Raw genomic sequence first — 15,213 nt, forward strand, 5'->3', positions numbered from 1 at the left:
TAATGTATACCATAAACAAACCACACATATAATTTTGGTCACTTATGAAGGTTCTATGCATATAGGTTTTTTGTTCATAGAAGTAGTGTAAATTACACAGTTCAGAAACAGAATTTAAGTTTCACTGTGATTTTATTTTTTTACAACAATTGATTACCCAATATCAATAAAATTTTCTACACATAATCTTTGGTATGTTTGTCAAATTTTATGTCAATATTTGAGTCAATAGCATATGTAACAACCTCTCTTCCGGTACAGTTTCATAACACGACGTATAATTCTCGGTACAAGCCTTCAAAACTTTAGTTAAGGAATCTGTTGCATAAAACAACAAATGCCACTTTAAAATCGACAAAATATTGTGAAGGTGGATCTCTGCGATTGAGATTTCCGCCAATGGCACCTCAGACATGTTTGAAAGGGTTTATGTATTGAGACATGCAAGGTCAAAACATAGTGTAAATGGCTTGTTGCTCTTTGAACTCGGTTAAAATCCGTGCCCTGTGTGGTCTAGCGTTGTCGTCCATGTACAAGGGTCTTGACAATGTTGACGCAAGTGGGGGATATTAAAACAAGGGACTAAATTGTTTAAAGGCATCAAATCTCTGTATGTCTGTCCATTTATGTTACCCATCAGAATATGCATACCCAGCTTATAACGGTATAAGAAGCAACACCGTACTGGAACAACACCAGCACTGAACGCAGTCCTTGTGCAAACATTGTTTTGGTTATCGGCCGTTTTGTTTCCCCGCGAAATTCGTATTATGGGGTCTACTGACAGTAAAAGTTACTGATTCCCATCTGACCAATGAGTGTTTTGTCAGCTTCATATTTTCAAGCATAGAACGTCATTTTGCCATCAAAACCTGACGGTAGAGTGCCTGCCTGTAATTACAAGTCTCTATACACCACGACTGGCTCTTAGGTTGCCTCTATGCAGTCGACGGACCAATGTAAGAACACTAATACGACCACCTGGGGAAACAGTGTATTTGTAAACGCACAGATGACCTTTAATAAAAGGTTGCTTGACTGCTTTATCGGAGTTCAATCTTTTTGGTCGAATGAATTTTCTTAGTTTATGTTAAAGGTAATTCATAACACCAAACATTAATATTTTTTTCGAAATAGTTAAAAAAATATTGCGAATTATATTTCGGTGGTGCTTAACTTTTGGCGGACTGTATATCTTCAAATACGAAAATAGTCATCTAATCAGTAGTTTTGAAAGATATTATCACTTTTTTCCCCATTGTGATATTTTTACTCTGTGAAGGTTGATTTGCTGTTCCTTTGATAAAGTTTTGATGTTAAAGTATAATTTGACAATGATGGTCTGTCAACAAACACAATTTTGCGACAAAAAAAGGTGATTGCAGCTTCCAAATGGAAACTTTCAAACTTTTCTTTTATGTACATTCCTGTACCAATTACATTTGGAATGTAATTCTCTTAGTCAATACTAGCTGAGTATTCAATAACTAGCTTCTTTTATTATAGTTAAACTGTAAGCATTTTACAAAAGAAATTTAAGCAAGGGTTTCAAGTGGTTAAAATACAGCCACATCTTCAAACCGTAACGAACTCTACGTTAGTTGACCGTTCTAAATATCTGTGTCGTAGATGACCACAGGTGTGTTTTACTCGATGCCACTATTCAGAGTATGGCTTCACCAATGAGAGATAAAAACAAATGTGTACTTTCATTGCGAACTCAATGAAAGTTTGCCACAGTGCCATCTCTATTTGACAGGGCTATTTAAACTTTTGTAAGTTCACCCATCCTATTGAATGAATACAATAGGTATTGTTCTCTGTGTAGTTTATTTGCTGGGACCTTTAAATTTCTTCTAAGAGAAATCTATCACCCATTGATTAATTTACCAGGGGAAAAAAATCTTCTGAATATACTAAATAAGGACTCACAAAACTGCATGTGGTGTTGTATTTATTCAATATCAAAAATACATTTTAATGTGTTCAATATAAACAATGATTCAAAAATCAAAAGTTGATTTCTGATCAAATACTCAATATTTTACCTATTAAAATAAGATTTTTTATTTGTTTGGCAAATAAAACTTGAATATCACTATTTTTGAAATTAATGTCTCCATAAATGTATTCTATAATTGAACAAATAACAAAAACATGCAAATTCATTTGAAAACAATACTAAAAAATGTGTCAGAAATAAACTTTTTTAATATTAAATCAGATTTTACATTGAACAGATTGAAAATATATTAATGATATTGACTAAATACAATAATGCATGCAGTTTCTGTGAGTTTATAGAAGTATTTCAATTAAAAAAGAAGATAATGTTTTAGGCAGGTAAACTAATCAATGAGTGATAGATTTCTCTTAGAAGAAATTTAATGGTTCCAGTGAATAAACTACACAGAGAACAATAGATATTGTTTTTATTCAATCAGACAAATGAACTGCCAAAAATTAAAATGGACAGGTAACTATCAGGTCAATCTGTTGAAAAGTATCATTGGGTTCACAATAAGGTCTAACACCATCAGTGTTTTTTCTTTATTAGTGTCTGTTAAATTTGCCAAAATATTGTACAAAATTCATCTTTTTTACATAAAGAAATACTTGACATAAGTGAAGGTTATCCTACCCAGTACTAATAAAAAATGTCATTGCACATAATATAAAAAAAAACATCACTGGAAGATATTCAACTAAATGTTCACCTTGTGTTTCCTGTGTACGAGATTTGGTAACTATGTGATATCAAGTTTCAAAAATATTCTATAGAAACACCAAATAAAGAAAACACCCAAGATGTATACAGTCCGCAATGTTTAGCACCACCTAAATATAACTGTCAATATGTTTTAACTATAGCGAAAAAAATATTAATGTTTGGTGTTATGAATTGTCTTTTACATACATTAAGAAAATTCATTATGACCAAAAAGATTGAACTCTGATAAACATTGAGGCAATATTTTATCAAAAGTCATCTACACTTTTACAAATACACTGTTTCGATACTTTTAAATCACCGTCATACTGTCACGCGTACAGGTGACCTTCATTAAGTCATTATGTAATATGGCAAGGAGTATGTTATCTATGTCTGAACGTTGACGTGTCAAATGAGTACTAGGAGCATAGGCAACCATTTCAATGTCAATCACACAGTCATTATCCGACATTTACGACCTCATGTTGACACAAGAACTGTAAATGATAGACCAATGTCCAGAAGACCCCGTTTCAATTCCAATCGTGATGACAGACTGCTTTTTCGTGGTGTTAAAGCTAACCCATTTACTCCTGTCCCGCATGCGCGCATATTAGACACCACTGGCTTCCAGGTGGTCGTGTTCTTGTTCGCAAATTGATCCGTCGACTCCATAGAGGCAACACAAGAACGCGTCGAATAGTCAAGAGACCTGTTCTAACAGCCAGGCACCGTATAATCAGGTTTCAATGGGTTTATGACCATCGACGCTGGAACATGAGAAACTTGCAAAGACATTATAGGTAAGATAAGAGTCCGTTTCTGTTACGTCAGTAGTCGGCAGAATACGAGTTTGGCGGGGAGAAAACCCTGCCTACGACTAAAACATAATTTCCCATCGACTGCAATCGGTACTGGTATTGTAACAGTATGGGGTTGATTGTCATATTCTGCAAAATTACATGAACGGACAGTTATACAGGGATTTGGTGCTAAGAAATATTGTAATCCCTCATGTTTGACTATCAACCACTTGCGTCAAGACCCTTGTACATGGACGATAACGCTAGACCAGACAGGGCAAGGATTGTAACCATGTACATAGAGTAAGAAGTCATTGACGCTTTCTTTAGGCCTTTCATGTCTCGAGACATGAACCCTATCGATCATGTCTGGAATGCCATTGGCAGAAACTCAATCGCAGTGATCCACCACTGCAAAATCTTGGCGATTTAAGAGTGGCAATTGTTGATGAATGGAATATATTTCCTCAACTAAAGTTCATAGGCTTGTGCAGACTTTTAAACGCCGTATAATGGAAGAGAGGTGGTAACACATCCTATTGACTCAAATATTTACATTAAATTTGCCGAACATACCAAAGATTTTTTGTGGAGTATTTTAATGATAAGGGTTATTAATTGATTGCAAACAAAAACACAGTGAATCTTAAATTCCGTTTCTGATTTGTGTAATTTGCACTTTTCTGTGAACGCAAAATTTAAATGCATAGAACCTGCATAAGTGACAAAACTTTTGTTTATGATTTGTTTATGAAAAATATTAACATAATTGCCATATGAATGACTTCATTTTGAAAGCTTTAAACTGATTACTTTTTTTAGGTATTGCTCAACTTTTGGTGGACTGTATATGTTTGCTGCATTGAAATATACAAATATTGTTTTACAACTGACAAATTTAAAGGAATATTTTTGTCGACCCTTTTCCGTATGCAACCGGATGTGAAGTACTATGACATGGCAGTATTACACTTTAAGAACTACAGGACGGATGCCACATCTTAAACAGGATTTATTCAAACAACCGGAGTACACGACATTGCACCGGTCTAATGGTGTTGTTTGTGATGGTTTGTCTTTTGTTTCAAGAATTGCTTTTTTGACTGTTAACTAGTCTTCTTTTTGGCCTCTCTTTTTCTAATAGTATTTTCTTTAACTCTTTGGCTAGTAAAGTCAGTAGTTCCTTATGTATCAGCTACTACTGTCTGATGAATATCATGTTTCCTATTCTATCACACATTTCGCAGACCGGATACAACATATCATTGATTAAAAGTGAACGCGAGGAGTAAATTATAAAAACGTTAAATCTTGACAACAGATGAAGAAATTGACGAGAGACGATTTAAATAAATGCAGAAAACACATTAAAAGTTAACAAGTTTTGTATTATTGGTATCCTTATATGTAGACCAATAGAATGTCGAAGTACAATGTACATTCTTGAAATTGAAGACTTTGTCACTTAGACAGTCCGCTATTTAAGATGCCATAAGACAGTCGGTAAGTATGGCAAGCCGTTCTCGTCAAAACTATGTTTAAACCCTTTTTTCGAAAAAAATACACACTGAGAATTAAAAACCTAAGATAACACACTGAGAAATCGAAATTACACACTGAGATTTAAAAAAATACAAAACACACACTGAGAATTCAAAATTACACACTGAGATTTTCAAAAGACACACTGAGATGAAATAAATTGAAAAACACACACTGAGAATTGTTAATTACACACTGAGATTTCAAAAATACGCACTGATATTAATATGCAAATTACTAATGAATATTCATGAGATGAATAATTCAACAGATTTATATCTTGATCTCAAGAACTCTTGTCATTATCATGAAATGCGATTCCTTCAACCAACATTCGTAATAAATTTCAAGACTTCACATCGCTCATATTCATAAGTTTGTTGCCTATAATTCAGATCATTACTACAAGTAATTAAACATGTGTCACTTTTCAAAGTCTTCCAACTGTTTCCCTGATTTCGTTAGTTAATATTTTATATTTTTGTTACGTTTATATGCTATAATAGACACTTGAGTAAAAATTTCACTGCATTCTTTTGCAGATTGTTCCAATGTTTTCTTATAATTTTAATAAAGTTTTTCACCATTCGGTTATATTTTGTAATAAGAGTAATTGGGTATTTTTTTATTTTTGTAATCTCAGTGCGTCTTTATGAAATCTCAGTGTGTAATTTTTAATTCTCAGTGTGTAATTTTCAATTCTCAGTGTGTTATTCTCAATTCTCAGTGTGCGTTTGGAAGTTTTTAAATCTCAGTGTGCATTGTTGTAATTCTCAGTGTGTAAATTTTTCGAAAAATAGTTTAAACATAGTTTTGACGAGAACGGCTTGCCATAGGTAAGTGTATCTTTTGTTACCGACCGTGCAAGGACTGCGTCAGTAAGAGCTTCCTTCGTACCAAATTTACTTACCATATACATATTGTAAAAGGTTTCCAGTACACTGTGTACGAAATACTATTAGACATGTTTCACCACATACCACATACCAGTTCAGTTAATGTTTAGATATGGGTCTCTTTGTTGCTGGCTGTTATAACAGTATGATGGGAATTTTGTTCTGTCAAAAACTTTGTTTACGTATTCCCCATTCGTACACTATTACAAAAGCATATAAATCTAGATTGAAATGCAATAGTTTTTACAAAATATTGAAGGAAATAATATCATGATTATTCATTTGCGTGTTTCTTTTTACGTCAAACCGAACACATGTATTGTTTATTTCTATGAAGTATACTATATATTAGACAGTTAGTTTTCCCGTTTGAATGGTTTTACACTAGTAATTTTTTAGGGCCCTTTATAGCTTGCTGTTCGGTGTGAGCTGAAACTCCGTCCTTGACCTATAAGAGTTTACTTTTATAACTTGTGATGGAGAGTTGTATCATGGACACTCATACCACATCTTCCTATATCTATATATAATTACAAAACTTGTCCTGTAAAGGTTCGCGTTTTATTCGATCTATATATTCCTTTGGGATATCGATCTTTCCACACGCTACAAGAACACCTGGTTCAACAGTGTTAAAACAATATTGAACAATAGTGGTCTATCAGCCTTAATTAACTGTACAAACAACCACGATACGATCTCAACAAAATACGTAATTGAATCCGTTAAAACTAAACTGGTAGATACTTTCAAAAGTGAATGGACTATTAATGTTCAGAACATGCCAAAACTAAGAACATACAAGTTACTTAAGACCGAATTTTGTACTGAACCGTATGTTAAAAAGTTCTTGTCCAGAAAACAGCGATCGAGTATAGCGAGAATTCGATGCGGTACACTACCTTTAGAAGTCGAACGAGGTCGATATCGAAATATTCCAGCCGACCGGAAAATCTGTAAAGTGTGCAACTCCAATGTGACTGAAGATGAAATCCATTTTTTGTTTTTGTGTAACCGTTACTCTGTTAGAAGGAACGAACTCAGACGAGAACTCACCTCAGTTAACTTTGACTCCCCAGAAGAAACACTAAAAGAACTGTTAATCAGCAACCCGAGAACGTTGGCAAACTTTATCATAGACTGTTTAAGGATAAGACAAGATGTTATATAAACATTTTTACTTTAACAAAACTACACGACGTAAAAACTGTAAAACTTAATATTTTATATCAAATCAAATGTAGCTATACATGTATAATAATGTTTTAAAATGACAGTGCTTCGTAAGCCTATAAGGCTGGCTGAAAATAACAATGTTCATATCATATGTATTATATAATGGCAATTCAGGTTGCACTTTAATAAATTATTTATTCATTCATTCATTCATATACAAAAAATACAAATTATTACTAATCTAATATGTCAAAGGTTCACAACTACAAAACATTGACACCTACAATAATTGACTCAAACTGTTTATGCATTCCGTATACATAAAAGGGTCTCTGTAAATCATCCGTTGTTGCATTAAGTTGTTAGAAACGGGCATTTTTAAACAACATGTGAATTTTTCTGTTTTCAAATCCTTGACAACATTGACAATACGCAAAGATAATACACAAATAACATTTTATATTTTACCTATATTTCAAGTTTAGTGTAAAATAAGTTTTTATAAGAGCCTATTCTTCAGTGGTTGTCGTTTGTTTGCGTGGTTTATAAGTGTTTCTCGTTTCTTGTTTTTTTTTATTTAGATCAGATCGTTGGTTTCCCTGTGGAGTTGTTTTACACTGAGTGTAGTAATTCCCCCCTTTTTCTTTACATAGAACACGGCATTTTCTCTTGTATTTTACTAATAAGGTATACAATTGTTGAAACAATTCAAAATCTAAATTTTGTATTTGAGGTACCTCCAATGTCGATGTTCGATGACAATTGTTTTCATCAACTTCTGTAAAGGACAAGGTATGATAAGGGCCGTTTCTGGCCCCCCTTTTTCCAGAGTTTTAAACTTTGAAGTTGAAACCCATTACGCCCTTGTAATGAACTGCAGTATCTGCTCGTCCATGTAGAACCTTATTTTTATGTGTTATGTACTCAAATATGTTCAAACTAAGACCTTGAAAAGGCTTAAACGGCGAAAAGGGTAAAAAATCTACAATTTTGTCATGTTCGGAGACAAAATAAATTTGACATCAGCGCCAACGTAGACCATCTTGAAATTTTCAACCATCAACTGTTCTCTTGTGTATCTTTCACATAATAAAATGTCATGGTGGTCTACGTTGGCGCTCATGTCTAAAAATTTGAAAAAAAATCGATTATAATACGTCAAAGTGAACGGCGCGGGTATGAAATTATTCCGGGATCCATAATTGACCAGAATATCACGTACGGATAGTTTTACGTCGTATCCAGTAATCAAGACATGTCACTCTCTTAAAGAAATAAGTTGTACGTGAAATTAGACTCATATAAAGCAAAATAGTCTTACACTGTGCAGCCAAATACAGAGTTGTGTCCATTGAAATATGGTGAATTAATTTTTATTCATTATTATTTTCAAATATTCAACGAAATCTTACAAATGAATTTTATAATAAATTTACAATATATTCAAACTCTATTTGTAGTTCTGAAGAAAATCATTTCATCAAAACTTATATATTTTGCACTTTGAAGTTTTCTATTTAACCATCTACTGAAAAATAAATTTATGTATTTAATATTTCGTGCAAGAGTTGTTAGTGTAAGTACCATGTGGGACTTCAATCGTGCATTGTTCTAAAATAAACAAATTTGCATTGTCCATAAATTAGTAGTTTTTTGAACAGAGAATTAAGAATATTGATATGACTTGTTGATAGACAAAAATCGTTTCACAGTACTAAACTAATACGTTATGCATCAGTGCAGTCAGTATTAAATCCAAAGTATGAAATGTAATTATAAACATAATTCCATGTAAAGAGCAGTTGATACTGAATTTAAGTTAACTAAACTTATACTATACTGAAAATTATGTATTTCCAGCCTTTTCATATATCGGTACACTAATGATTTTTCTTATATCTGTGTCAGAGCACTCTTTTGACAAGCTGTAATCATAAAATAAAAGTACACATGGAGCATTCAATTGACTTAGATACTACTTGGATTTTCAAATAAAACATGCTATGGCGAAATTACTTTTAACATATTTTACTTGCATAAATACAAATTGGATAATAAGCCCCATGGCAAACAAACTTATGAAGTATGAGCGAAAATACATGTGCATTTGTTTGCCATTTCGAATGTGTATTTTGTTTTGTCTGGAGTTCTATGTAAGTAACAAAATTTCTTGCCAAATCTATACCGATTCCTGGAGTGCAATGGTACTTCTGACTTAGCTGTTTAATGTACACGTAAACCATGTCCTCTTAATTATATTTCACATTCCCCCCTCCCCTCACGTGACAAAATGTCGAGCACGTTCGTTAATTTAGATCTGTCAGTACTTCCGTCCATCCATCCGTCCGTTCGTTCGTTTCTGTCCGGACATATACGTCTAGCTATCTCCTTCAGTTTTTGACCTAAAAATTTTTTTATTTAAAATAGAGGTGTGTAGGTCTACAGGGTTTTGATTTTTTTATAAAATTTTCTTTAATTTCACTAAATGTCCGGTATTCTTTAATTTTCTTTATTTGCACTAAATGTCCGGTATTTTGACACATTAACTTTTTGGTACAAGCTATATATATAAAAGAGTCGGTTATCCTCCTACAGTTTTTGAAATACAGCTTTAATACTTAATAGGTTTATTGAACACATAATTGAAGCATTCATTGCCACCGGATTTTTGTTATTCTTCAAATATTCTAAAAATGTCAGGCTTTTTGGACTATTTCTTGCTACTTAAAAAACAATTAGGGTAGTTGTTGAATATTCAACAAAACGGTAGTTGAACTTGTTTTCCCTCTCACTTGCTATATATATTATTGAAGGCACAAATTGCACTACTAGTACTACAGTTTAATGTCCCTAATGCAATAAATAAGATGTTTTAGTAATTTCAAATATTCATTCAATACCGGAGAGGTTGAACTTGGTGACTACTACAGCCGATGTCATTTGTGTGAAGTCGATGGTAATATCTTTAGTTAGTTTGCTTGTTAGATAAACCATAAAGTTATTGTTAGGTCAGGTTAACTACCCTCATTTAAGAATATACTAGTCCAGCAGATTACTAATCTATCTATCTGATCCCTAGGACTATGCTACCTCGAAAGGAGGGTAGTAAACCTGACATAATAATGACTTCACGGTTCAGCTTACAAGCAATCTTATCAAAGACTTTACCCTTTGGCTACACACTCAATGCAATCGGCTGTAAATCTTGAAAATTGAAACCTTTTGGCTGGACATTCAGTCCTGCAAGTGAAGAAATTCAGAGTGAAAATAATAAATAGATCAACATTGAAAGGAGAAATTTACATTGAAAACGAGTGCACCCGCACGACCGGGGATCGAACTCACAACCTCAGTGTACTGTACATGTTCACTAGCTAGTGATTACAGAAGTAACGTCTTAGACCACTCGGCCACTGAGACCCTTTAATGATGTATGTCTACGTTTCTAATCAAATTCAAATGTTTTGGGGTTTCATGAAATACTACTTACCAATAACTGTTTAATTAAATAAACTTTTAAGCATAAAATTTTGGATAAGATAAGGAGATGTGGTATGATTGCACATGATTCTATACACCGGCGACCAATGTGCTAATTTCAGGATATATATCGTAGAATAATATATTTGTAGAGAAGCTTGAAGATGTTCATGTCTCTTTCGTCTACATATCTTTATGAGTTTTTAACGTCTTAAACCCTGACCTCATCGAAAACTTTGAACTTTGTTTTCAGCATTTCTTTCTTTAAAATATTGTGTTAAGTGTTAAAAAGTTCACAGTGTACGATTCTTGAAGTGACAAACAATGGTATTATACAGGCTATGCTAATACTGAACGAAATACACACAGTAGGAAACCAAAGAATACCGTTAAAATCAGAAGACATTTTGAATAATTTCAAAGATTTGGAAAGACTATTCAACTGTTTCGTTTAGGCTTACAGGAGAGTTTTGTAAAATAAACGGAGCCATTTGTTTTCAGAAAGTTTTCAAAAAACTAAAATCGAAAAAATAGAAAGCTATAACCTGGCTTCCCGACATTTTCACTTTTTTCAGTCGTTTATCGTTCACGATGAAATTTGACGAAATATGAAAATAGATTCAGGAAACAGTTGCCGAAAAAATATTATGGAAAAGGAATTTGTTAAAAATAAAACAAAAATTACAATACATGTGTATTTGGACAGTTCGCGTGAATACCCAAACTTTCCCTTTAAAAGACCAAATTAAACAATCAAAAGATTCCATTACATAAAGAACAATAAACTTAACTTCTTCCACAATGTCCATTAAAAAGGTTTTAGCGCTACTAAGTGAGGGAAACTCGGATATGAAAAAAAAGACCTTACATTTATCTTGAAATTTTGACAAACAATAATGGGTCTTTCAATAGACGTCTAGCAGTGTCAATTACAGTTATAAAAAGCTGATTGATTATCCTTTTCTTGATTGTCATTTTTTTTAACATACCAAACAAATACAGTACTAGTATTGTTAAAATATTTTAGTACTAATACTTTGGATTCATTAATATTCGTTGGATACCAATTTTTATTGGATTGTTGGGTACAGGTGAACACCGAATTCAATATCCACGCATATGACGGTTTTCAGAAATCCACAAAACAAATAATACCCTTATAAATACATGAGTCCACAGTGATTTCAAATTATGGCAATGTTCTCCCCTGTTCTGTTAGAAGAATGTTTACAGCATTTAAGTATCGATATCAATTAGTGAGGTTTACATGCAGATTTTTACTTCCTCAATAATAAATAATAATAAGCTTCTCTTTTCAAATTATGTTGTTTTTCTGACTTTGATTGCATAGAAAATGTTCATGAAAACGTGACTGGATGCAAATGCCTTAATCCTTGCAGGTAAATACGAGACTTTACAAACAATACAAACAGATGAGTCAATGAATTCATTTCAGAATTCACATGTTTTTCAGTCAGTACATTTTCCATTTATACAGAACGCATTTCTTTCGTTTGTTTGAATACAAATATGTGTTTTTTGATAAAATTATTGTTTGAAATTTAATAACTGTAATAATATATAGGACGATATATATGATGAGAAAATAAATGTGAAGCAATTACCGAAGCCAACGTAATATTCTTGTTTTAAAGAATTTCGTTTTTTTTTTCTCGTTTTCTTTGAATTTATGTAAATACTTTTAATCATTGTAGTGAAAAAAAGGCACGCGATGACAATTTCGACAACCAGATGGCCAGCAGAAAACTATGAAGATTTACTTGAAAAAATATTGAAAAGTAAAGGACTATCTTACGCAAATTCAAGGTAGATTACGTGCTTTCATATCTTTATATCGTATATTTTCTCACTAAGAACTATAAAATTATTTGGCCTATTTCTTAGATAAAGGCAACAGTAGTTTACCGCTGTTCAAACCTCATAAATCCATGGACAAAGAACGAAATCGGGGTAACAAACTAAAACTGAGGGAAACGCATTAAATATAAGAGGAGAACAACGACACAACATTAAAACGTAACACACAAAGAAACGGACTAAGCATTAGACAAGTTTCTATCTAATGTTGGATATCAATGAGTAATTATTCAGGATTGACTTTTACTGAAAACTACTTTTCAAACATTTAATATGAGACATTTGAATAACAATACCGAACTCAGAGGAAAATTCAAAACAGAAAGTCACTGGCAAGATCATTAACTAAAACACATCAAACGAATAGAAAACAGCTGTAATATTCCTGACTTGATACACACATTTTCTTATGTAGAACATGATAGATTAACCCTATTTTACGGCTAGCACGTTCTTTTTTTTCTTCATCCTCGTCAATTGGTGAATGATCGGTGTTTATGGCAATGGGCAATCATGCAATATTTTCTTGTTTTACCTACAGTATTTATTTGATGGTTTCTTTTAATGCCTTTTAAGATGAATGTACAACATTAATATATATTTATATATATACGTAATCATTGTTTACATGCTAGTTTCGTTTTGGATTAGCGACTAAGGTCGAGTTCCCATAGACTGAGCGTAGAAAGAAATATTTGACACGGGTCTTTATTCGATCGATTCACTCATTTATATAATTACTTAAATGAGTGTGCAATGAATTGTTTTGTTTGGCTAGTATCTCAGATAAGGTAAAATGCAATAAGAAATAAAAAAGCATTATTTGCATCCTGACTTTTCTTTGTCTAGTTGCTCATCCTGCTATTTGTTTTTACTAAAAAAAACCTGTTGTACCTTCTTTTTTTTAATTTGAATCCAACCCTCACTAACGATCAAATGATAGCTCCTTTATTATATTTGATGTAGTGCAAATCATCAAAATGGCATTCAAAACTGTTACAAAAGATGTCCGGGAAATTTGAATTCGATTCCATGTAACGACCATTTATGTGACATATAGTTTAACAAAGTGTGAACAAATCTTTTGTGCAGGTTATAAAGACAGGTTATTATCTTTTTATCCTACATGTATATGCGAAATATGAAATTACTGCAAATAATTAAAATGACTTTCAAAACTGCTACAAAAGTTGTCCAGGAAATTTAAATTCAAATCAATTTAACGAACATTTGAATGACAAATATTTTATAAGTGAGAACAAATCTCATGTAAAGGTTATATTATAACAACAGGTTATTACACCAGGTGTAAAGATGTAGACAAATTTGATGTAAAACCAGTGCACATTACATTAAACTAATTGTAAACATGCTTACTGTACATAGCGTTTGGTGTGAACATGGCCTAATATGTAAGCTTTTGTTTTGTAGAAACAGCTTGTTGCAAATAAGTATATACTGTTCGTCGCTATATGAGGAAGTAACAGAAGAAATACCTTCAATCACGGTACGATATTTGTTCTGATTTGTTGAGTTGTTGTTATGGTAGAGAATAAAAACAACACCTGTTGAGATATAAGCGCTTGCCTGGTTTTTACAATCATCATGAACTGTCTAAAGCCAAGATCAAGGGACTTATAAATGCGTAGAAACGTCAAGAGCTAAAAGATCAAAATGAACCTAAAAAAGTAGATGTACATGTAGATGAATTCACCTAGCGTCAACTTTGTCTGAGGGCACCTTAGATTTATTATTAATGTCTTTTAATGTACCAATGAGGAGCTTAAACAGGAATATTTCATAACTCATGTCATCTCCATCGTACCCTGTCATATCTCTCAATGAATTTCAAGAACACAAATCGAGTGGGGAACACCTAGACTGAAGTTAAAATAAGATATGAAGTATACAAACATGACAAAAGGGAAAATGTCAAAAAACATTACGACTCAATTAGATTAATGTAAAGGGAGAAAAATATAAACAAAACAAAAAACAATCACAAATTAAAAACCAATTGTTCAGAGAACAATTGAAGGTCTTTCCACCAGTTAATATCTATTTTGATATTAAAATATATAAAATCAGTCTAAAATGTCAGTTCATATGGCTTTATGATATATAGATATGAATTTAAAGCAAAGGTCAAAATCTAGAACGTCAAATTAACCTATGACCTTGACCTCAATTTCAAGGTCACAAACTGAGGATCTCAAATCAAAAGACCCTAGTCTCTAATATGTATGGTTAATAAGTTATATCACTTTATACATAATTTTAGATATGATAGGGGCAAAAACTCCCATTCATTGTCTACGCACCCTTTCAACTAAAATTATTAAGTTACGACATGTCGCAACTAACAATTTAGTCAAAATAATTTGTCGATATCTTGTACGGTTTCTGGAAATAAATGGAAATAAGCCTAATTCAAAAATTAGAATATAACTTTGACCTTTGACCTTGACCTAATTTTCATTTTTTTGGACCAAGGACCTCAAATCAAAAGATCCTAGGTCTCTATCACTTATGGTGTTCCAGTTCAAAATTTCAAATACAAAAGGGGAAATAACTCTCATATGGAGCGTTCATATTGCTTCGGTCGAAATTGGACAAATCATGCGAAGGATATAACGAGCAATTTTATAAAATAAATTTGTCGTAATCTTTTACGGTTGCGAAGGAGTTGTGATCACAAGGAAATAGTGTTTGGGGAGATAACTCC

Source organism: Mytilus galloprovincialis, chromosome 10 (assembly GCF_965363235.1).
Source record: "Mytilus galloprovincialis chromosome 10, xbMytGall1.hap1.1, whole genome shotgun sequence".
Classification (NCBI taxonomy): Eukaryota; Metazoa; Mollusca; class Bivalvia; order Mytilida; family Mytilidae; genus Mytilus; species Mytilus galloprovincialis.